This window comes from Euprymna scolopes, chromosome 30 (assembly GCF_053919585.1).
Source record: "Euprymna scolopes isolate OS-2025 chromosome 30, ASM5391958v1, whole genome shotgun sequence".
In the NCBI taxonomy this organism is placed as follows: Eukaryota; Metazoa; Mollusca; class Cephalopoda; order Sepiida; family Sepiolidae; genus Euprymna; species Euprymna scolopes.
Window position 1 is genome coordinate 74445809 of NC_136511.1, and position 26512 is coordinate 74472320.

At 34.3% G+C, this 26512-nt stretch overlaps 1 long non-coding RNA gene and 1 pseudogene across 7 annotated transcripts in view; one reads left to right on the forward strand and one right to left on the reverse strand.

Annotated features, from left to right (window-relative positions):
- The window catches only part of LOC145254839 (uncharacterized), a 467813-nt gene that overhangs the window by 94664 nt on the left and 346637 nt on the right, over nt 1–26512 (forward strand). For 3 of the 7 annotated variants that reach the window (XR_013863810.1, XR_013863808.1, XR_013863809.1), the window contains exon 2: nt 2703–2810. The exons of the other annotated variants lie outside the window; for them this stretch is intronic. This is a non-coding gene — a long non-coding RNA (uncharacterized LOC145254839). The remainder of the gene's footprint in view (nt 1–2702; nt 2811–26512) is intronic. 7 annotated transcript variants of the gene reach the window in all.
- Nucleotides 21593–21738, reverse strand: LOC145255027 (U2 spliceosomal RNA; annotated as a pseudogene).

Below are 26512 nucleotides of genomic sequence, written 5' to 3' on the forward strand. Positions count from 1 at the left end.
TGAGCAGATATTTCGCGACCCAACTACCCACAATCATCTGTTACACACGAGGCGAAATAGTAGCCTCTTTCCTTCAACGTGGCAATATGGTAATACTTCTTGTTTAGGGTGAGAATGGGTGAGCATATATATATATATATATATATATATATATATATATATATATATATATATATGCAGTCTTTGAGATTTGAGAAAAACAAGAAAATATTTGTTTACCTCTTGTAAGTCAACTATTTTATTACTAAAAACTTTTCAGTAAATATTCAACAAAACGTTAAAATACGACACCAGTTTCTTTATATAGCATCATTCATATTATTGTTACATAGAAATAAGAATCATTTCTTCGGATGCTTGACGGAACGATGCGTTTTTTTCCCTCATTCAAATGTTCATCTTTACTTTTGTAAGCATGAAGTGTATGTATTTGTAGAGTCGAAAAAAAATTTTTTTTGCCAAGTAACTTTCAAAACCAGAGAGCTAAATGAAGGTTACATTTTGACTAAACGCTGAATGTGTAAATTTGACCTCGTGTTGACCTTTAGCGTGACCACTTTTTTCAATACGATATTCCAACGGTCTCACAGCTAGAGATGAAAGAATTACCAAATGGTGAGACATAGGTCGTTCTAAGTCACCACATATTTGAGGGTCGTAAAATAAATGAGTTTTTCCCGTTTCTTTATTTAAAGAAATTTTATCGACTGGCGGGCGAGTGATTTATGACATATATATATATATATATATATATATATATATATATATATATATATATATATATATATATATATATATAGTCTTATTTGTAGTATTCCGAATTTTACTGGGTTTATATAATTCAGTAATCGTAAATATACCAATAATTTTTAAGCCAAAAAGAGATGACTTAAACTGTAAGCTACAACATTATCATATTTCATAATTGAGTATTCATGTATTGTTTTAACAAACACCCGGGTGACTTCAGAAATCAAGGCTGCATCATCTGGGAAACGCTTTCCTTTCAAAAACAACTTGATGGCTGGGAAGAGGTGAAAGTCAGAAGGTGCAAGGTCAGGAGAGTAGGGAGGATGGGAAAGGATTTCATAACCACACGCCCGTACTTCTGATCTGGCGATATGCGAGTTGTGGACCGGAACGTTGTCCCACATCGGAGGGTACCTTTGCTGATCTTGCCCCGCTTCTTGATTTTAATAGCTTCCCTTAATTTCCTCAAAAGTGAAGCATAATAGGCTCCTATAATTATGGTACCTTTTGCCGGAAAATCTGACATCACTACTCCGTCCTGGTCACAGAAGACTGTGAGCATAACCTTGCCAGCGGAGGGCTGCACCTGTGGAGGTGATGAGTCCAAGTGCTTCCACTGCATTGAATGGGCTTTGGTCTCTGGATCATAGTGGTTTCATCATGTGTAATCAGTCTTTTAAAAAACTTTAAATCATCTTCTTGGCACACCTTGAGTGGCCGATCGGCCTTGATAAGTGGTGACGCCTATGTAAAAAAAAACACAAAATTCATCCTCGAACACTCGACGCGTTCTCGCTTCTGGAATGGTGTGAGCAACCTGGGAATTCATCTGCAAATGGTCATGAATGATAGTTTCCACAGACCCTGTACAAATCTTGCCACATACTTCCAGCCATGTTTGAATTCACGATGCCAGCGTTTTACAAGGTCATATGATGGGGCATTATCACCATAAGTTTCTTTCATTTCATCAAAAGTATCCTGTAGTTTGAGTCCTTTCAAATACAAAAACCGGGTGACTGCTTGGCATTCAACAGGCTCCATTTCACACCTGGTCAGTTAAAAGCGATTTTAGATTCTATTCAATGCCGATAAAGCGACAAACTACTGCAAAAATCAAAACATTTAAACCAGAGAAGATAATAAAACGTATGGTCTTATGGTATCACTGTCCTTATTCGACGTTGCCAGGGAATACTTTTATTTTCATTTTTTTTTAAATAAAAATTTTAAATTACGATATCGTTTGATCATTAAATTATTAACTGGACCAAACTGTTATAATTTTGTTTATGTAACCTGGTTTTCAAATTATATTGGATGTAAATAGTCTCAAAAACTTCAATTATATGAGTAGTTGCCGAAGATTGTAAAAAGGCTAATTTAAATGACATTCTATACGACAGTTTAAAGACTTCTAAATTACAAATTTTAAAGGATCACGAAATAATTGAAAATTTGAATGACTAAAAGCCAGGAAATAGTTTCATTTGCAATAAAAAAAAAAAAGATTTTAAAATTTAAATTACGATATCGTCTGATCATTAAATTATTAACTGGACCAAATTGTCATAAAACTTTAATTTTGTTAATGTAACCTGGTTTCCAAATTATATTTGATGTAAATAGCCTGATAAACTTCAATTACATGAGTAGTTGCCGAAGATTGAAAAAAGGCTAATTTAAATGACTTTCTATTCGACAGTTTAAAGACTTCTAAATTACAATTTTTAAAGGATCACGAAATAATTGAAAATTTGAATGAATCAAAGAAAAAAGAAAAAACTGAAGAGTAAAATGACCGACTTTACAAATGAAACAGATATGTATTCTGATAGATTTAATTTTGCAATTAAATTATCTTTAAAAATTACGTTTGTTTGTTACGCCTTCTGTGACTCTGCATGGGCCAACTTCGATAATCCCAGCTCAAATCATTATCTCACCATCAGGTTGTTGGCGCCTTAACTCTGGTGACAATGTCGTCCATCTGGAAGCCATCCCTTGCACCAGCTATCTGGGCCATCGAGAGTGACACGCATTTCATCCGTGAACAAAAGGTTGGAAATATCCGTTTTCATGTTGTCCCCTGCCCATTTTAATCGGTTTTCTATGTGGTGTTGCTTTAACGGTGGGTTTGTCCTAGGCTTACCAGACTTTTCCCCGTATTACAGAAGGCGAAATCGAGTACTTTTTGAAACATTCTTCAATCCGGCTTGGTCAAAGACTTCTCGATTTGTCTGCCCAGGGTTCTTAACAACTTCACGTTCGATTTGGAGTAGAGAACGGTGTGAAACAACTCTAGATCTATATTAAAAAAACTCTAGATCTATATTAAAAAACCTTGTTAAACTTTGTGACATAGTTCCATTCTGTGGAGGTCAGGCGCGAACGAACACCTCATAATTTTATTATACCATATTTCTTCAAACTGAAACATAATTATCAAAGTATACTTACGTAGATAGATATGAAAAGTCTTTATTAAAGTGTGTGCGTATTTCCATTCTATGGAGGCCAGGCGCGAACGCAGACCCCACAATTTTATTATACCTTTCCTATTTAAGTTAAAACATACTTATCAAAGTATTCTATGTACATTTATATCTAAAACACTTGTAAACGTTGTTTTTTAATTTTTAATTTTTTTATTTCTATATTTGTGGACCAGGCGCGAACACAGACCCCGACATTTTAATGAACCACCGTGTTGCCAGATCAGACATACCTATTCCTGTTTCCCAATACATCTTCTATCATCATATGTAATCAGTTTTTTATAATAGTCAACCATATAGGAGCCTATTCATGACCAGACACACACACACAGACATTCAGCTTTATATTATATATATATATATATATATATATATATATATATATATATATATATATATATATATATATATATCGACCTTCTTATATTGAACAATGACACAACGCAGCAACGCATACAGCATTAAAAACGCACACAGCAATAAAAATCGCAGATCAGAAGACCTAAACTCGTGTGTCGTCCAAAGGAGGTCGAAGCCAGAATCTATTACCTCCTGTCTGCGGCTTCCATGGGTTGTTCGAACTGCGGCAGTGTTTGATTTTAAAAATGATTATATATTATCTCCCATTCAAAAAGCTAACATTAATTTACCTGATGTGTTATCTTGTTGGATGACATCGTCCTAGCGAATGTAGAATCCTGCTTGTATGATACCGGTCTGAGTTCTTATAATTATGATTATAACGTAGTAAACATAAGTAGTGGGAATTTTGTAAATTGGATTACTTAGGGAGGGGGTTCATCAAGAACTTGTTTACGTTGGACTTGAAGACAATCAGATTGTAGCCAGCTAGAAATCAGGCTATCGGAAGTGAGTTCCACAGATGTGCAGTTCTAAGAAAGAAACTTTGTTCATGGAACCTATATTTAGATTTAGGCACAGATAAAGAGTCTGGGAAATATTGATAGTGGTTTTGGCTAGACGAGTGTTTTTCGTGAAAGTTTGGCGAGAGGGGACCACAGATTAGAGCTCAGCTGAGCACTTACCATGAAAATAACGATAAAGCAGAGACAGGCTCACAACGTCTCTTCTGTGGGAAAGAGGCCGTAGAGAAGAGAAAAGAACCCCCACTAACTTACGAAGTCTATTTAGAACTCTGTAAAAGCAGGATACGCTGCTTCTCGCAGCTCCTGCCCAGACGTGGCAACAGTACTCCATCGTTGGCCGTACCTGGCTTTTATATAGGTAGAGAATTGCATCATGAGTGAGATATCGACTTGAGCGGTAGAAGGATCCCACCATTTTTCCAACGACCTTGGCAATGGATTTGATAAACGTATTCCATTTCAGGTCAGGAGTAAAGTTCAAGTCCAGAAGCTTGTCAAAACATGAAGCCTCTCCAAGGTAAGAGCCACTGGTATCAGAACGTATATGATGTAGAGATAGCAGCTGACTGAAACTGAATATTTATGGAAATGCCACAAGCAATACCAATATCCCAACATCTCCACTAAAAACTGAGAACGTTTTTCAACGTAGATACTGGATCATAATGAGAGTAGTTGGCTTTTTCTCACAAACAGAATATGGCTTTCTTGCGTTTTTGCTGTCTCCTAGTTTGTTTTTGCGCAGGACATGAACAGAGTAGGAAGCATGTCTCGCCCTGATAAAATCTATTCGGAAACTGATTTGTCTTTGGCGCTAAATTTTCTAGGAGGAAATTTGTAGGCATCGACTGCGCATGTCATTGGAGTTCTAATTGCTTCTGTATTAGTACACCGACCAAATTACAAATCGACATAACATGATATACTGCGCGTACAAATAAAAAAAAAAGTTCTTCATACATCTGCTATATTACAGCTTGCTTATAATGTTACGCATGAGAAAACACGAGAAACGTTATTAGTACATTAGCATATATCCGAAGTAAACTGATAATTGCAATGTGTATATCGCAACTGCCCTGTCGCTTGATCACTGTAGATCGTTCTTAATGACGTTTACGCCTGTGTTTGGTTTTATAAATGTTAATCTCGTTGCGGTAAACGGTGGACTATGAATTATGTACCTTGTTAATGGAGTCAAAGATGTCTTCGCTGGTGTGTTCGGATCCTTCGAATAGCGGCAATTCTGACTTCCTGCACTGGCGATTTCAAAGATGAAACACTAGTGTCTGTAGGTATAAAAATAATCAGTTATAATTATGTATATACACACACATATACACGCATACGCACATATATTTATAATATATATACAATACACACACGCACACGCACACACACACACACACACACGGTCCTGGATATGACTTTAAACTATATCCAGTGGTGAGACCCAGCTTGCATGCTTTGGGGAGTGTGGAGCCACCCTTTAATTATCATTGCTCCCAGGTTCACTGGTCCACTGGTAGTACCTGTTAGGGTCCCAACTATAGGTTAAATAGAAACCGACTTGAAAGCAACGATTATATTCTATTAAAAAAATTTCTTCAATTAAAAATAGCCCGAAAAGGGTTGATATACCGTAAAACAAAAACAACCAACCAACACACACACACACACATACACACACACACACACGCATATATATATATATATATATATATATATATATATATATATATATATATTGCATGCAATTTTCACGTTACTTCAAATGTAATTATGATAGGGATGAGGGCGGTTTGTTTGTTAACGACACAAACTGAAAACCTGTGTGTTACAAGTTCGAATCCAGTTAATTCCACAGAAATACTTTCTTCAAACCAACACTTAACCTTGCGTCTAATCCACTGGAAGATAGGGGGGGGATGAGTGTAATTATTGGTTATTTGATGCATGGAGATTTGGAAAACGCTAGACGTTATCTACGCTTTAAACATTTAAATTGTGTCTATATTCTGAAGACTGACCGGACGGATTTGCTAGATGAGCAACGTCCATCCGCCATCCCTGTACAGCAGACACTGCGGCATCCATTATCGTCCGGTTCAGTTGAACGATACCATGAATTTATAACCGTGATCGCGTTACCAAGGTAACGAAGGCTGCTGCTGAGGAACAAGAGTAAGGAAAACTAGAAAAATATGTTTGAAAACACTTGTCCGTTGGAACTGTTAGGCACGATGTTTTTTTTGTTTTTTTTTTAAATAAGCCTTTGATACCAGCCTGTTTGGTTTGGTGGTTTATAACTCATCATGGTCTTCGTGTCTGTGTTTTGAATCTTGTGTGTGCGTGTGTGGGAGGGTGGGTCTATCTATGTGCTCGTGTTAGTTTTTATTTCTTTTTTCTTTCTTCCGGCGATGATATAAATATCTGCTCTTGGCAATCGGTCGAGTCGACTGCGCGGATAAACAGAGTACGGGACCGGAAGTGAGGTGGTGGTGAGGTAGGTAGTAGTCGTACAAGGCGGGCAAGGACGAATAACGAAAGGAGTAAACATATGAGAAGGTCGGGCATGGAAAAGGGGGTAATTTATAAAAGCAAACGGATAGAAAGAAGAAGAACAAGACGTGCAAACAAGGGTCGATTCAATTCAAAGTAAAAGAAAACGAATGCAATATATTTAAAAAAAAAGAAAAAAAATTCGTATTTATACCACACCAAAATATCCCTTCCTCTTGCAATGAGGGCAACGTTAGACCTAAGTTTATTTATTTATTTATTTTAGTATGGAGAAAAAAATCCACATGTATCAACATGTTGATACAAAAATAAAAATGGCCTTAATCTAGAAAAAAAAAATTGTGATTTTTTTTTTCAGAATAAGCAACATAGAAAAAAAGGCTAAAATAAACACGCAAAAACAACTGTTACCAAAGTCAAGCTAACTTACTCTTCTACCTACTCAGATAGTTTTAATTTTTTAGTGAAAAATAAAAGCAGTGTAAAACCTGTTGAGTTAGAACGAAAAATAAGAATGGTGGGCTCACTTGAGCCTCGATAATACCTCAAAAATAAAAAATTAAATAAAATACTGATAGAAATAAATCTAATAAATGTCACTAATCATGCAAAAATGTAATGTTCTACCAGCATTTAATTTTCGCTTATGCTAGCTATTCTCGAAAAACACCAGCATTTGTTTTTAGTAATCGCGAACGGAAAGGATGAAGTGCAGTTAGACATCACCAGGTTAAGTGGTTGGGGTTTCAGTACCCAGCACTCTAGGTTAAATGTACTCTGGCTTAAGAAAACGCTTTAGTAGCCCTGTTGTCATTCCCTGTAGAGGTGCTTCAGTTGAATAGCAAGTGACTTTCCCATAATCAGAGAGAAGGCAAAGCTTGTAAGGGTTGTTTCCCCAGAGCAACACACCAGTTCGACAACTACAAAGCCACTGTTGGACTGGTGATCTGGGATGTATTCTCTCACTCTTCGTCTGGCTGAGGACAGAACAGATACTACAGTTTGAATTATATATATATATATATATATATATATATATATATATATATATATATATATATATACTTTAGAATAATGAAATGAAAATATATCTACTGGTATGCAAATCCAGTGATTTTCGGCTTACAAAATATTATTAGATGTAATATTTTAAATAAGACAAGCCTTGCCAAATAAAAATTGCTCTCTAACTCTCTCTCTCTCTCTCTCTCTCTCTCTCTCTCTCTCTCTATATATATATATATATATATATATGTATATATATATATATATATATATATATATAGGTGTATTTACATGGCATAATAACGTAGGTCACGAAGTTAAGCATCGTTGAGTCTGGTTAGTACTAAAATGGATTACATTTTAAGAATACCAGATGCTGTATGTGCTTATCTCGGCATTGTATCCAGTCGTTCTAGATTTCTTCTTGTCACTGGAATCAGACAATGCCGACTCAGGAGAGATGTGGTTGCAGATTGCGCAACCCTTACTTCCTAATTACACGAATACACTCTTACAAGGTGCATCAATTGTCTCTCGTCCGTGAGGTTAGTGGGAGAGAACCCAAGAAGAGTTTTCTATTATAAGAAAAAATAAAATAAAAGCGTAATATTCATTTATATACGTATCATCGAATATCAGAAGAACATCGGTACTGTCGGTTTTACATCAGAAAAAAATGGGTACCAATATTTAGACGCCTGTGTCGGGTTTACTTCAGCCTCTATTCATAACGGAGAGACAGATATAATGTAGGATTAAGTGAAAAGTACAGTTCATTTTACTACGAAACTTACGCTTTGAAAACGATAGAAACAATTAGCTAAATTTAAAACGTAAAAGTGTCTCTCCTAAAACCTGCTTTGCTTTTCGAGTGTTGTCGGCTAAGGCTAGTGACTTGTGCCTATTCTGTGTGTATGTGTGTGCACGTACAACCCCCCTTTTTTTTAGACGTTGAGACATATTGAGGTTTATCTTATTTCATTACTTTATCTATATATTAATACGATAGCGTGAGTGTTGTTTTCTGTGTCACGCTTACATCCTGGTCGCTTAATTGTTATGTACTTTCATTTCTTGTCCTGAATAATTTTACCAAGAATTCTTCATAAGTTTTGGTTTCCGTTTCGATTATAGCTGATGGCACTCCAGTAATCTATTTTTTTTCATAAATAATTTTATCTATCTATCTATCTATCTATCTATCTATCTATCTATCTATCTCTCTCTCTCTCTCTCTCTCTCTCTCTCTCTATATATATATATATATATATATATATATATATATATATATGTCTACCTATCTATAGATATGAAAAGTCTTTATTAAAGTTTGTGCATATTTCCATTCTATGGAGGCCAGGCGCGAACGCAGACCCCACAATTTTATTACATCATCCCTATTTAAGTTAAAACATACTTATCAAAGTATTATTATGTACATCTATATCAAAAACACTTGTAAACGTTTTTTTTTAATTTTTAATTTTTTATTTCCATACTTTGTGGACGAGGCGCGTACGCAAACCCCACAATTTTAAAGAATCATCATTATGCCAGACCAAACATACCCATTTCTGTGTTTCGATACATCTTCTATCATTATATGTAATCAGTTTTCTACAATAGTCAACCATATAGGAGCCTAATCGTGACCAGACACACACAGACGTTCAGCTTTATATTATAGATATACAGTATTTCAACAGTCCTTTATGGGTAAGTAGATAAAATCTAAGTCATCCGTTTTGATGATAATATAGTGGTGATGAATGAAAAAAAGAAAACAACTTTTGTATTTATTAATTTTACTCCCGCTTATACTTTACTCGTATTTCGAGATTTGTCGGTCTGTTTTCGGTTCTAAACATACCAGAAAACCGATCCATCACAAAAAAAGGTTGTAAGGGTCTTATTATCCTGCAATATATTTTGTATGGTTTGTTTTTCATTTCATGTTTTTTTTTTCGTCCTTGTTTTTTGTTTTGAAGCACCATTCATGATGATTTATGTTTGCATTCGTTTCCCCAATATCATTCTAGTAGAAAATCTCTTTAATTCGATATCGGTTACTTATGGGAAAGACCATGCGGAGTCGCCAACATTCCTAAGAGAAAGTGCTTCTGTGGACTGTCAGTTGTCACACGGCATTTTTAACCATTGAGCCAACATCACCTTTCTGCCGTTGTTCTACGCCTCGATATATTTTTATCAAATATTTAATATTATGTGAATAAATATAAGTTAAAACCATTGACGATATTTGAAGTAGGCTCGATCTTCTGGTAAATGTGTTATTGTAGAGTTTGCTGAAATGAATGCGATGCGGAATTAGTGAGAAAATGAAAGAAAATGGTGTTTTATGAGAAAGTTAAAATAAGTCTAGTTAAAAGGAGAATAGATAAAAAGTAATCACACGTCATCGCCACACATTCGAACCCCTCACATTTGTGATGGCTTCGTGCATAATTTGTAAATAGAAATTTCCCCGCAAATAATTAATACAAAGCGTAGTATCTCTTGTATTCTATTTTCAGTCAATGCTCCAATCAAGTGTAACCTTTGTAAAGTAGCCGGATTAAAACTTTAAATTAATACTCGGCCTTGTTTTATAATTTTGCCCCCATGGGTAGGCAAGAAAATAAGGGATACAATCTGATCCTACGCCGAATGCTTAACTAAAAAATAAACACACACACACACACACACACACACACACGCACACACACACACACACACAAAACACATAAAGAATATGCGTGATATAAAGCACTGTCTCTATTTGAGGTTTCTATCAATCTTACTGTCCTCGGATACAATTGAAAACAAAGCAATATACCAAGATAAAACACGGATATTGTCGAATGTATTATTTGTCAAGAAACCCATCTATGGTATTAACTTTGTATATACGCTTTTAGAATAATTTTGTAAGGTCTGCGTTCGCGCCGCGACGAAAAGTTGATTTTTTTTTTGTTTTCTTTTTATAATTTGAAAATTAAAAACTAAAAAGAAGAATGGTAATACGCTGTTCAATTCAAGCCATCGCTTATCAAGACGCAAGAGCCACTCAAGGATAAGTATTAATGTGTCAGACGGCCGGTGAGACAACACCACTATGATCGATTATATTGGAACTTGGCTATGGTTTAATCATTTAAGAGGACTGTTTAACAAAAACCTATTTATAATAGACTTGAACACGTGACTTCAGAAATCAAGGCTGCATCATCTGGGAAACGCTTTCCTTTCAAACACAACTTGATGGCTGGGAACAGGTGAAAATCAGAGGGTGCAAGGTCAGGAGAGTAGGGAGGATGAGGAGGGATTTCATAACCACACGCTCGTGTTTCTGATCTGGCGACATGCGAGTTGTGGACCGGAACGTTGTCCTGAATAAGGTGGGCACCTTTGCTGATCTTGCACCGCCTCTTGATTTTGATAGCTTCCCTTAATTTCCTCAAAAGTGAAGCATAATAGGCTCCTATAATTGCGGTACCCTTTGCCAGGAAATGTGTTAATAGATAGTTGTGTTTTTATGGAATAATCAGCCTAGACAATATATCACAGTTAAATTTTTAGTAAAAGAAGGCGATAAGGATGGGTTTCATTATAAACAACTATTGTCGAAATTAGTAACATATCTAAGAATTAGGAAAAAAATGATGAAATGTGAGTTAATTGATTGGTTCGTTTATAATAAAATAATCAACCCAGACAATATATCAAAGTTATTATGTTAGTAGGAGAGGGCAATAAGGATGGTTTAAATTATGAAAAATGATTGTCGAAATTATTAACATATCCAAGAATTATGAAAAATGATAATACGTGATTTAATACATTAGTGTGTTTGCAATTAAATGATTAGCCCGGACAATATATCAAAGTTATTATCTTAGTAAGAGAGAGCGATAGGGATAGGTTTAATTACAAAAATATATGGTCGAAATGAGTCACGTATCCAAGAATTACGAAAAATGATGAAATGTGTGTTTATTGATTGGTGTGTTTATAATAAAAAAATCAGTCCAGACAATATATGAAAGTTATTATGTTAGTAAAGAGAGATAAGGATGGTTTAAATTATGAAAAATTATTGTCGAAATTAGTAACATGTCCAATAATTATGAGAAATGATGAAATGGTAGATAATTGATTGGTGTGTTTGTAACGAAATAATCTGGCTATACACTATAGGATGCTTATTATTTTAGTAGGGTGTGCGTTATGGTACGTTTAAATGATGAGAAATTATTGTCGAAATTAGTAACATATCCAAGAATTATTAAAAATAATGAAATGTGAGTTACAATAAATTATTTTTTATTTTAGTAAGGGTAGAGGCGATAATGTGGGTTAAAATTAGGATAAATTATTGTCCAACATAGTAACATATTAAATAATTATGAAAAATGATGAAATGTGAGTTAACTGACCAGTGTGTTTGTAATAAAATAATCAGGCCAGGAAATATATCAACGTTATTATTTTAGTAAGGGGGCGGTACAGTTTTAATAAAAGAGCTAGAATAATATGATTGTGCCTTCCTTCATGCTGAACAGAACGCCCATATAATACCCAGCAACAATATATTACATATGAAAAATGCCGCTGTGGAATTTCCACAGGCCTCGCTAGTTATTATTATTATTATTATTATTATTATTATTATTATTATTATTACAATAATATTCGAAAACGAGGTTACATCAGAGGTAGGTTAAGCTCACATTACTGTACAAGGTTGCCTGATTGGCCTTTTTAAAGCCAAGTCTCGCGAATTTATCCTTTTGAAAGCAGTTTTGCTTTAAAAATTATATTTGCCGTATTTCAAACGTAACGTACGGACTAAACAAAGAAATAACAAGATAAATTACAGCATAATAATATAGATAATTATAATAATATAATAAACGATAAAATATATTAATATAATATATAATATAATAATAGATATAATATCATAATATAATATGTAATATAATTATATAAACAATAATGATATAGATAAATGAAAGATAAAGGAAGAATCATTGTACATTATTATTGTGCATTTTTATAAGAATAAACCATTTATTTCCACTTAATACAGCATCATGAATTAAAAAACAGTAAATCTGATATATTTATTAAACCTTTCTCGATTTATATAAGATTAAAATGCCGATATATTGTACGGATATTATAAAACGAAAGAGAGATGGGATTCACGTAGAAACGTAGTTTAGTTGATCAGTCTTATTTAGGATTATACTGAAATTTATGATAATATTTACCTATATTAAAATTGCATCGTGTGAAATAGATATTTGAATTCAATCGTTCGGTTTGGAGGTCCCTAGTGTATATACATAGATTATACGCAACCACACATACACACACACACACACACACACACACACCCACACACACACACACACACACACACACACACACACAAAATAATTAATATGAAAAATACAAATCTTTTCATGTATTTGCTATTTGTTGATGTATAAAATGCAAAATGCCCTTTAAATAATCTTTTGCCCAAAAGAACTTTATTTTCGTTCTCTCGCATTCTTTGGACTAAAACACACACACACACACACACACACACACACACACACACACACACACACACTACGCTTTGAATCGTTTCTTAATCGAGTCTTAATATTTATTTATGCGGTTGCCAAAGCAACAATTTATCTTAAAGTGATACCACCCAAAAGAATAAAGAAGGGAGCAGCTACTGCTCCACATGCCGTCGTCCTTTTTACTAATGTCACGCTCTTTGGTGTCGCTACTTTGGCTAACTCCAAATTCATTCAAAATTCTGTGTTGTTTTTTCATCAGCCGTTCATCCCTATTTCAGCACAGCAATATATTATTCCTTCTTTTTCCTGTTGGACACTAAAAAGCCATCCTAAGAAACATATCAGTTTCTTACCCTAAATACATATGCATATATACCTAAACAGTTTCTTATTCTGTCTGTCTGTCTCTGTCTCTCTCTCTCTCTCTCTGTCTCTGTTTCTGTCTGTCTGTCTCTCTTTCTCTCTCTCTCTCCCTCTCTCTCTCTCTCTCTCTCTCTCTCTCTCTCTCTCTATATATATATATATATATATATATATATATATATATATATATATATATATATACAGTTTATTCACTCCAAACAAGAACCGTACTGCTAAGTCGTAAGGGACTATTAATAGTGACCAAATTAATAGTGACCAAATTTGCCGGGAGACATAGTAGGGAGTTGGCCAGCAAAATTTCTGTTCATGTTATACTTGAACTTCTGCATGTTAGTAGAATCAGGTAGTTAAGGGCCTGGGAGGGAATTCAACAGTTCGAGGGAAGAAGCTATTTAGTAGAAGACTTTACAGCATCTATAGTTTAGGGGTGGTAATTTGCTGCTTGTCTGGTTTGTCGGGGGCATTTACATTAAGTAGGTACTAGTGATTTGAGTATGTCCAATCACTTGCTGTAAAATTTTGAATTTGACAGACAATGCGATACTTAGCCATATAAATTTATCTGTTTATAGCTTTAATTCTATATGTATCTACTCCTATATCTCTATCTATTTATCTATCTCTCAGACAAACTATATATATATATATATATATATATATATATATATATATATATATATATGAAATAAAATTACAATCAAATTTACCAAAATGATCCAAGATGTTAAAACTAAAGTATATTATAAATATCAAATAATTAATATGTATAATGTAATCTCAACCAGATGTAAAAGCTCGATAAAACCAAATAGGAGATAGAGCTTAAAATAAGAGCAAATAGTTAATAAAACATATTATAAACACTTTGAAAAAGAGTGAAAAACATATTTAATCTGAAAAGGAAACACTTAATACGTGGATAGTCCTTAATCCGCGGAGCTTCGAAGAAATATATTCCTTCTCATCAGAGGGTAGGAATTAGCAAAATTGGGGATCGGGTTATGCATACAACAGAAAATCGATAGAATTGCTGCCAAATTTTACGGATTAATAACATCTGCCTATCCCAAATACCTTGAGGAGTTTGAAAATTCCATGTTAAAGTTAGTCAAAAAGTTAAATTTAAGAAACAAATATATCTTTATAATCCGGTTACTCGAAAAATAAATAATTTTGCCGAAAAAGTTAAAAAGAATAAACATATATTTGTCCCTGCTGATATGACAAACACTACTATAAACTTGACTATTCTACATATATATATATATATATATATATATATATATATATATATATATATATTTGTATAGAGAACTTAATAAATCTTATAAAATAGTCCCTTCTAAGACTTTAGACTCCATTAATTCTGAAGCTAAACATTTACTGACTTCTATGAATTTTCATAACTTCACTGAAATAATTTCTCCGGGTACCCCTATCTTCACCCTCAAGGATCATAAACCTAATTTCTATGACAACCCCTCCATCAGATTGATCTGCTCATCTAAGTCTGAATAAGGTGCTGCAAGCAAAAATTTCTTAGGTAGAATCATCCCTAAGTTTCACTCTTTGGCTAAATTCAGATTCCGTAATTAACTGGTTTGTTTCCCTTAAAAATAAATACCTCCTTAACTTCCTAACTTTCGACATCCAAAATTATTATCAATCAATTGCTCCGATCCTTTTAAATACGACTCTTATCTTTGCTAAAAGAAATTCTGACTTAACTAATTTAGAAATTAAATTAATTCTTCTAGCGAGAAAATCCCTTATACAATTTAACAATAAGTTTTGGACTAGAAATGGCACCCCTGATAATTTTTACATCTTAATGGGTGCTTCTGACTCTGCAGAAGTTACCGATTTAATGGGACTCTTCTTACTGAAAGAACTTAAATACCACTTTAAACATATCCAAGAGGGCTTTTATAGAGATGATGCCCTTTTTACTACAACAGCCAGGCCAGAGAGTACAACAAGACGATTAAAAAATTACAAAACTTCTTTAATAACTTTGGCCTTTCTATAATTATCGAACCAAACAAAAAACTTCAAATTTTCTAGATGTTACACTTAATCTTAACACCGAAACTCATAGCCCCTATCATAAACCTAATCTTACGCTTTTATACTTCCATAAATCTTCTAACCACCCGAACCCAATTATAAAACCTATAGTACCATCCGTCTCTAGAAGAATTTCTGCTCTTTCTGCTGATAAAAAGAAACTTTTAATCACAATGCTACTTTCTTCAATAATGCCTTAAGGAACTCAGGACACAAGGAAAATATTAAATACAACCATTATGCTCCTCCTGCTGACCGCTTTAAATCTGTAGCCACACACACAATATGACTCGCAAGAAACCAGTTCAAATAACAGAATTTGCCGCTATCAATAACAATGTACCAGTCTACATATATAATCCAAACAAAAATAGTAATCGTAATACCTCTAACCCACCCAGTCGCAACAGGAGAAAGAAAAATATTTGGTTTAATCCTCCATTTAGCGTAAATGTCAAAACTAATATACCTAAGGAATTCTTCAACATTGTACAAAGCTTTTTCAAATACCCACACATATATTCAATAAAAACTCAATCGGGATTTCTTATACAACAATGCCTAATTTACCACAAAGAATCTAAACATCTAATAACAAAAAAATTAAATCAGCCCAAAAAATCCCTTTCCCAATTAAACCCAAAACTAACTGTAATTGTAATAACAAACATCTTTTCCCACTCAATAATGATTGCATCCATAAAGATGTTATATATTCATGCACAATTACTGAGCTCCCACGCAATCCTCCCATAACATACACTAATATTTCGTTTTCAAGTTATACTTCTTCTCATCCTCCATCTGATATAGTTACTAATCCAATATACCACTCGAGCAGCCCCTCCATCTACAATCATACAACTAGCAGTAATAATAATAATAATAATAATAATAATAATAATAATAATAATAATAATTCTCCTAACATCCATCCTAATACTAACAACACTCATTATCCCCTCCAAAACAGTCGTCGTACTATCATTGTCCCACCCTTTGTTGAACACAATGAACAAAATTCAAACTATTTAACTAATACAAATCATCAAATTAATATTAATATCAGACCTCGAGCTTTTAATAAAGTACATGCATATATCGGCGCTACTACAACATTAATTAAGAAAAGAATATCGAACCACATTTTTTCTTTTAACAACCATAATTCTAATGATAACAAGGAACTTCTCTAACCACTTTAATTAAAAAACTTAATTCTAATAATACGCCCTTCTCAATCAAATGGACTATCATAAAAAAGTTAAGTCTTATACTAAGTCATGTCGCCTCTGCACAACCTAAGCTATAACTATAATTACTTCCCTCAAGGTAAAAATATAATAAATTTATAAACACGACCTGATCTCTTTCTGTAAACATAAATCCAAATTTAATTATGGTAACTTTGAAATTATATAGCTATTACTTTAACCTTTCAGATATACATACTTTTTCTTTAACCTTATCGTTTTTTCTACATACATTTTAATACTTTATAACTTAATAATCCTTTATTTTAATTCTTTATTTCTTCTTTGCTTGGCCGTTTTTTATCTGCAATTAGTCTTTAAATATTCCTATCTATCAGATATATCAATCTACCTACACATTCATATCCTGTATGTATATTTACTTATATTTTACTATATGCATTTATTTACATATTTACTTGCTTTATCCGGAATTTGCAGATACCGGCCTTTGTCTCCCCTTAATTTTTTTTTTAAATTTTATATTTTATTTTTATTTATTTTTTATTAATTAATCAATTAATTAATTAATTAATTTATTCCCATTTAGTGTCTTTTAATAACTCTTGCTGAGATTTTCTTAAGTAATAACCTGTACATTTCAGTTGGCCTGTCTTTTTTTGTCCTGTCGTGTTCGCGCCTTTTAACGTCATCTTGTTTTATATTTAATTCTATTACCATTTAATTTTTCTCTCTTTTCCCCCTCTTCTTTACTGATTTTCCTTAATTACACTTTGACTCGGCAGCCGTGTTAAACGCATATCTTATTTTTCTTTTAAGAATATTATTGGAATTTTTCCCCTTTTCCTTGTACATATTTGTGAATTATTTCAAGGATTTCGGCCATTTGGATTATTTTGGACCATCTTCCAATTACGCGATTTTCTTGGATTTTACTTGTGCGAATGGAAATTTAAGTAACTTTCTTGGATTTACATTTTTGGATTTTACCGTCATTGGATACTTTACCTTTCACCAGACTATCCATTCACGTGAAATCACCTTTTTCTTCACCGTATTTCCTCTGCTTCACTTTTTGTTATCAAATAGGATCTTTGACTTACTTGCAGTTTCATCAAATACTTTTGTATGCAAAATCCGATCCGCATTTTTCTAATTCCAACTCTCTGATGAGAAGGAAAGTATTACTTCGAAACTCCGCGGATTAAGGACTATCCACTTATTAACTTATGTTTCCTTTTCAGATTAAATATGTTTTTAATTCTTTTTCATACTGTTTTTAACATGTTTTATTAACTATTTGCTCATATATATATGTATATATATGTGTGTGTGTATATATATATGAATATATATATATACATATAAATCTATAACTACCTCTATCTACTTATATATGCATATATCTATATATTTATCTTTATCTCTCTTTATCTCTCTCTCTCACTCTCTCTCTCTCTACACACACACACACACACACACACACACACACACATAATTATTACTATAATTATTTTACTAATAACTACATACACAAGTATGTAGTTCATTCGGTAATCATCAATGTAATGAGTTGCAATTAAAGCGGGTCAGAAGATTCGAACCCGGTCATGGAGTCATCTCTGACTCCATCAAAATGGAAGAAAAAAACGCACGGCCAACGTTAACTTCGAGATATACAGTTGAAATTAACATTTACATAAAGCGTAAATGTCAAGACAGTGAGAGGGATCTTATAATTATGACATCATAATCTGTGCCTGTTAGCTTTAATTTATAATTTAGAGTTCGCAACAGTAAGAACTGAGTATTTAGAGGAGCTGACATAATATATATTAGGTTAATGCAAAAATTGTCGTTTGTTTTTATGTTCAACTTCAAAAGCTCATAACTCCTTTCAATAATAAAATTCATTAATCGAAATAAAAACCTTTAGAATTTTTGCCAACGAGAAACAAGTTTAGTTATCCCATTAGCATAGAAATCCGAAGTTCTGGATGAGATGAAGTCATTGAAGGCTAATTCGACATCATCTCGGCTTTTGAAGCATTTTCCGCGCAGGAATGGTCTCAAGATGCCTGAAATAGTGGGAGAGGTCCGTTAAATATGGCGGATGATGCAGAGTCTCGTAGTTCAATTCGTTCATCTTCTGCAGGGTCAATTGAGCAACCTGCGGGCGATCATTGCCATGGAGGAGAATTGGTCCCTTTATATTGACCATTCCCGGGCATATACGTTGGAGCTTCTGGTACATTTCGTCAATTTGTCGGCAGTACTTTTACGCCGTAACCGTTTCTCCTGGATTCAAGAAGCTGTGATGGATGAGACCGGCCGCAAACCACCAAACAGACACCATAATCTTTTTTTAAATGCAATTTCGGCTTCGGGAAGTGTTGTGGAGCTTCTCCGGCATCCAACCACTTTGTTGAACGTTGTCAGTTGTCGTATGGGATCCACTTCTCATCATAAGTCACAATCCGCTCGAGAAATGGGTCGATTTTGTTGTGCAGAAGGAGCGTATTTTTTTTATTTTCGTTCAATTCATGCGGCCCCATTTATCCAACTTTTTTGACTTCCTTATTGAAATGGTGAACGATTGTAGAGTGATCGACCTCAAGTTCAACAGCAGATTCTCGTGTGGTTTTGCGAGGATCGGCTTCAAGTAAGGCTTTCAAATGTTCGTTACCAACCGCAGTCAGCCGGCCGCGACCGTTTTCATCTTGTCACCATTGCGAAATTTCTCGAGGCAATTTCTTGAGGAAATTTCTTGAGGCTCATGTAACCATGGCGAAATTTCTTGAACCACCGTTGTGCGACACGTTCGTTAGTGTTTTCGTGGGCCAACGAATCGTTGATTTCTAAGCAGATTTTCGGCTTAGTTTGAACTGGAACAAGAAAATCGTGCGGATTTGAATTTTGTCCATGCTGTCGAAAATCCTGCAAAACGTGAATGAAGAGATTGAGAACGCGAAAAACGCGCTATCGAAAATCCTGCAAAACGTGAATGAAGAGATTGAGAACGCGAAAAACGCGCTTCAAAATGATGTATAACATGGCTATATATATATATATATATATATATATATATATATATATATATATATATATATATATATATAATGGGTTAAGAAATTTCAACGAAAGAAAGATTTATATTTAAATAAGGGAGTAGTCACCAACAATGTGTATTTTTTAACATTATTTTTTTTATTCCGTGTCTTGGTTTTTCATTGAGAATTATGTTTGGATCATTGTAATAATGTTTTTAAGTCATTGAAATCGTCAATGACTTAAAAACATTATTACAATGATCCAAACATAATTCTCAATGAAAAACCATGACACGGAATAATAAAATAATGTTAAAAAATACACATTGTTGGTGACTACTCCCTTATACACACACACACACACACACACACACACACACACACATATATATATATATATATATATATATATATATATATATATATCAATGAAATACTTCAGAAATCGCATATAAAAGTAACATATGTGAGAAAACGATATTTTTTGCACAAACGTAATATATATATATATATATATATATATATATATATATATATATATATATATATATATGGCGATTAAGCTACACTGAATATTCTGCGTTTCATTCACTCTAGGACTCTTCAGGCTTATGCGCATAAGCCTGAAGAGTCCTAGAGTGAATGAAACGCGGAATATTCTGTGTAGCTTAATCGCCATATATATTTTATAACTTACTAACTAGCTCTACCTACGTATTGAGCACTTTGAAGGAAATACTTAAAGTTTACGCATAAATTTATACTTTCGTATATTAATTTTATGTGAGTGAATGAAGTATTTATATATATATATATAGTTATAAGTAGTTATATATATATATATATATATATATGTATATATATATATAGTAGCTTATGTGTATTTGAATTTAGATTTTTTCCTTGTTCTGCATTGCTTCTGAGATTAATATATATATATTAAATAAATAGATAAAGAGATTAATATATATATATATATATATATATATATATATATATATATATATATATATTAATCTCAGAAGCAATACAGAATAAGACAAACATCCAAATTCAAATACGTTATGTAAAAGTCAATTGTGGTCTATGTGATATCGTCGCGGAAAAAAAGAACGCCCTCAAATTCTATCGTGGACATTTTAGTTGAGTTCCTCTACGACCAAACTAAGATAATTTATCTGTTGAAACCAATATTATCGATACTCGACGTAATCAGCTCATCTCATAATCTGATAAATCTCTGTCTAACTCTGTTGTGGACGTCCGAGACGCAAAATTCCTCGAACAACACTGATTCTTATTCATTAGTGATTAAACAATTCCAATATTTTTATCAATTCCTATTAATTACCGATTCTGTAAAAACAAGGCCGATAGCCATTGGTCGCGTTCTCTCGTGTAATGAATGAATGCGTGAATGTAGGATTAACATGAAATTCTTAAAGATAAACCAAAATGACCGAAAAATGAGTTGAAGTGACTTGAATAAATAAAAAGTTAATGACTTAGAATTACTTTAATGAATTTAAGGATGAACTGATTGAGCTTAAGAATGACTTGAATGCTTAAAAATAACTGGAATCCTTCAAAAACAACTTGATGGATCTGGAGAATGACTTGAATGGCTTTGAGACTGACTGGTTGTAAAGTGGGTGATGATTTTACATTAGATAAATACAGAAAAGTGATCCCCCACTTTATATCAAAGTTACAAACATAAGTACAGCACGTAGTAAGACAGATACTACACTTTGATCTTGGCCAAAAGGCCAAGAAAATAGTATTTATTTGCTCCCCCACCGAGCAAATTAGGCACAAGGCCAATATTTAATGTGAGAAGTGAAGAGGAAATGGGGACCAACTACCCGGGAAGTAGGGGAGCTGGATAGCGACAATTGGTATGAAGGGTCTCCCCTACATTGACCAAGGTCTTATAAGTGGGGTTTTCCCCACACATGGTCTTTGCTTGCAGTATCTACCGGAACAAATACTACACTTTGATCTTGGCCAAAAGGCCAAGAAAGCTTATAAAAGCTAAGAACAGCACCAATTAAAAACATACCTTTGATCTTAACCAAAAAGGTCAAGCACAAAAGTGTTACGGACAGACCGACCGACCGACGGAGTGACTTATAGAGTCGCTTGCACGCGACTAAAAATTATCTTTTTAACTTTTGCGTTTGTGTTATTTTCTAATTTTCGGATTATCATGTAATATATGCATAGATTATACATTAAAGCTGTGTGTGGAGAAAGTGATGTTTAAGTTCAAGGTTTACTGATTGTTACAAATCAATAAAGATTTATAATTTTATACTCAGTACGATCAATGTAAAGTTAAGTTTGAAAAGAAAAACAAATAGAAAATAACAATTCAAAGAATCGTTTTTGTCATGGAAAAATAGGTACATTTTTCTGATTTCGTTTGTAATATCCATAAAAGTTCCGATTTCTCCTATTCCAGTTTTCACTACTAAAAATGATAATTTATGACCAGAAATCCTGTGTCCGGTCTTTTGTCATAGTTACCAACACCCATCCATGATGAATAGAAACTGACTACTTCCACGTTCGCTCTCTCAGTGATTCCCAGCTAATTACACAGTTTACTTCCGATCACCTTTGTACACCATTTTTTTTTTACATTCGCCGTGGTCTTGGCTTTGGAGGAGAAGGAGGAGGAGGAGGAGGGAGGGCCTTATGTATTATCACAGATACATACTCCGCACAATGCTTCAAATAAAATACACCCTTATACAATAAAAAAGATTTTGAAAGAAAATCTGAAAGGGCTTTGTGTCGGAAACTTTCTAACGAGTTGCAAATCGTTACGTTTGAATTGACGCCGAGTGTCAAGTTGTCTTTCAAGCTGGGTACTCGTTTGTTGGAAACTTGATCGGTTATTTTCCAAGTCGTTTGCATCGGATCAACTTTTGAAGTCTCCGTTGACAAGCATGGTTCTCACCTTACATAAACACACAATGACAACTGATCATGTAATATTTGCATTTGTATAAAAATGATTAAGAAAAAACAACGCAAACATAAATATCAGCAATCCAGCACACACACACACACACACACACACACACACACACATACACACACATATATACACACACAGTTTGTTGCTTTATCATTTTCTGATGTGTACACACATAATTAGACACGTGTTAGACGCGCAGGTTGCATTTGTCTACCGACGAAATCACTTGTATTCTTACGTTAATTTTTGAATTCAAATAATAGAAACCGCCCATCGGATTTACTTTCGATAACTCTCTCGTATTTTTAAAGAGGATAGAAGCATGGATTTCAGGAACAAAGAGTTCAAAATAGAATTCGTAGCCTAGTGGGGGATGCTCTTTTCTTTTTCCTGTAACCTCCTTCCCACAGAAGAGGCGTGGTGAGCATGTCTCTTGCTTTATCGTTATTTTCATGGCAAATGCTCATTTAAGCTCCACTCTGTGGTTCCACCTTGCCAACTTTTTTCACGAAAAACACTCATTTATCTGAAACCATTATCAATAATTACCCCCCCCACTCTTTATCTGTGCCAAAACTAAACGTAGATTCCACGAACAAAGCTTCTTTCTTAGAACTGCATTGCAGTGGAACTCTCTTCCGTTTCCCTGCTTTCCAGGTGACTACAATATAGTCGTTTTCAAGTCTAATGTAAACCAGTTCTTGATTAGCCGTCTCCTTAAGTAATCCAACTCACCATATTTCCACTACTAACGATTACTACATTTTACACTACATTCATTAACCCTTATCCTCGAATGGCCCCCGAGCCTCGATAAGTGACTCCTTTGTAAAAAATAAAAACAAAGTGAGTCTTGGGCTAACTTTTATCAGTCGCATATCTCTCGCTTCTCTTTTTTTGTCCCTTAGTCCTCACATTCCATGAGCGATGTTTCTTACCAAGAGGTAGGAATTACAGTTTTCTAAGTCAGAATCTTTTTCATCAAACAGTTTTTCACCTTGAAGTTGCAATTTTTTTAGCTCCTTACATTAAGTGACTTCATGGCTCGTCTAGATCGATTTCTATTAAAAAAAAAAACTCTGTTATCCTTATTTTGTCTTTTAGCCCTCATATTCCATGAACGATGTTTCTGACAAAAAAGAAAGAATTGCTGTTTTCTGTATCGGAATCTATCCATCTCACACCGACCGTTGGCTTTTTTTTTAATTATGAAGCTCTTTGCATGAAGTGGGTTTATGGCTTTTCAAGAATCACACACAAAAACAATCAAAGAAACAGTTTACTTGCGTGGGCGTAAGGGGGAAAGAGAAAGATAGACAGATACACGTATAGCACGTCTTGTAATCACTAGGTACGTTGTGAATTACTCCCTGTTGAGGACGGCGTCTTGGGCAGTCTTTTATACCCAAAGTGTCGCCAGAAATGAAATATAAAATCTAATTCAGAAAGTCAGGTGAATTCGGGGGCCACCTCTGACTCCTAGGTGCCAATCAAACAATGGGTTGTTATAAATATAATGTCGCACGCTTCATAGAGAAATTATTGAGATAAGCAAATAAAAATATCAAATTGTAAAGTCAGTAAGAAACCAGATAACACAATGCAGGATATATTTTTTTCAAATAAATGAATTATTTTTTTACTAGTTTTACCCGGCCACGCGTTTCTGTAGCTCAGTGGGGGGAGGGGTTAAACGAAAGAAATGCTCTAGTCCATCACCTTACAGATGCTAAACTTCTGACTGACAAACAATATGGATTTAGAAAAGCCCGTTCCACAGCAGACATCCTAACTGTAATCTCTGAATGTATATACCATTCACTGGACAAAGTGGGGGAAGGAAGAGCGGTAGCTCTAGATATATCTAAGGCTTTTGACAGGGTATGGCATGAGGGTCTCCTCAGGAAAATTAGATCATACGGTATCACTGGTAGAATACTTAACATAATTAAATCCTTCTTAGATAAGAGAAAAATCCAGGTTGTCCTCGACAGTCGTACATCTAAACAATGTGATTTAAATGCGGGGGTGCCCCAGGGTTCTATCCTTGGACCTTTATTGTTCCTGATATTCATAAATGACCTCCTCGACAAAATTGCCTCTGAGATGGGTATATATGCTGATGACACTACACTCTATGGCAGGCACGACAGGAAGACGAATAAACACATTTCTAAAGAAATGGCAGAAACACTAGAGGAAGACCTCCAATCTGTGGTGGAATGGGGACAAAAGTGGTTGGTCGCGTTCAATGCTGCCAAGACTAAACTAGTTTCCTTCAATAATTACAAGAAACCCTCTCTACCACCTATAGAAATGGCCAACGACTCTTTATCTGAGAGGCCATCTTTCAAACTCCTTGGCCTAATGTTCACAGGAAACATGAGTTGGTACAATTACGTTGAAGGCATTGCCAGGGCCGCTGCAAGAAAGGTGGGCTCTCTCTACCGTGCTAGACACCCGAAAGTATCCTGTACCTCTATAAGGCCACCATTCGCCCATGTATGGAGTATTGCTGTCACATTTGGGCTGGTGCATCTGCTACTAGTCTCTCGCTCCTTGACAAGGTTCAAAAGAGAGTCACAAACCTGATAGGCCCTGAACTGGCATCTAAGATTCAGCCTCCGTCCCATCGACGAAATGTAGCATCGCTCTGCCTTTTCTGCAAGTATTTTAATGGTTAATGCTATAACGAACTGCAATCACTTGTACCCCCACGACGTGAGCACCCTCGACAAACCCGACAGGCTACTAAATCCCACCCCACACTGTAGAGATCCCTAGATGTAAAAGATCTTTTTACTCCAATAGTTTCATCCCCAGAACCGCTAGATTCTGGAATTCCATTCCAGGTTCCTGCTTCCCCAACAGTACTGAAGTGCAGAAGTTCAAGTGTAACGTGTACCGAAATCTTGCTGCCCAAATCTCTACATAGTACCCCAGTAGTTGTTGCCGCTGATAGTAGCCCCCTACACCAAAGTGGCAATTTGCCTTGTTTGGGGTGAAAATGTAATAAAAAAAAAGAAAAAAAAAGAGAATTTGCATGTTTATTATATGCATAATTTAATAATATTTTTCGATACACAATATATTTTTTTTTTCTGTGTAATTATATTATACATATCTTACTTGGCTATGTAAGAGGCAACCATTGTGTTTATGTAAACAATACAGTTGTAAAAGTTATTACTTAGTTTTGTGAAGTAATATCGAAGTAATATGTTTTAATGTTGCGAAAGCAAAAACGTTTCATTCTATTTTTCTAAAAAAATAATATAAATAAAGCAATAAATCTATATACTAAAAAAGTGAACGTGTCTGTGTGTCTTTCTGTCTGTGCGTGTGTCTGTCTGTCTGTGTACATTTCCCTACGTAATACCTCTGCCAATTTTTAGTCTACAGACTCGAAATTTGATATACAGGATACTGAGATTTGGGAAAATCTATGTGATCAGTTTTCGGCCAGAAATCTGGCTGTTAAGTGATCAAAATCAACGATTTGCCCTTTGAGAACTCTACCAAACTCCTCCGACAATTTTGGGTCTAAACACTTGAAATTTTAGATATAG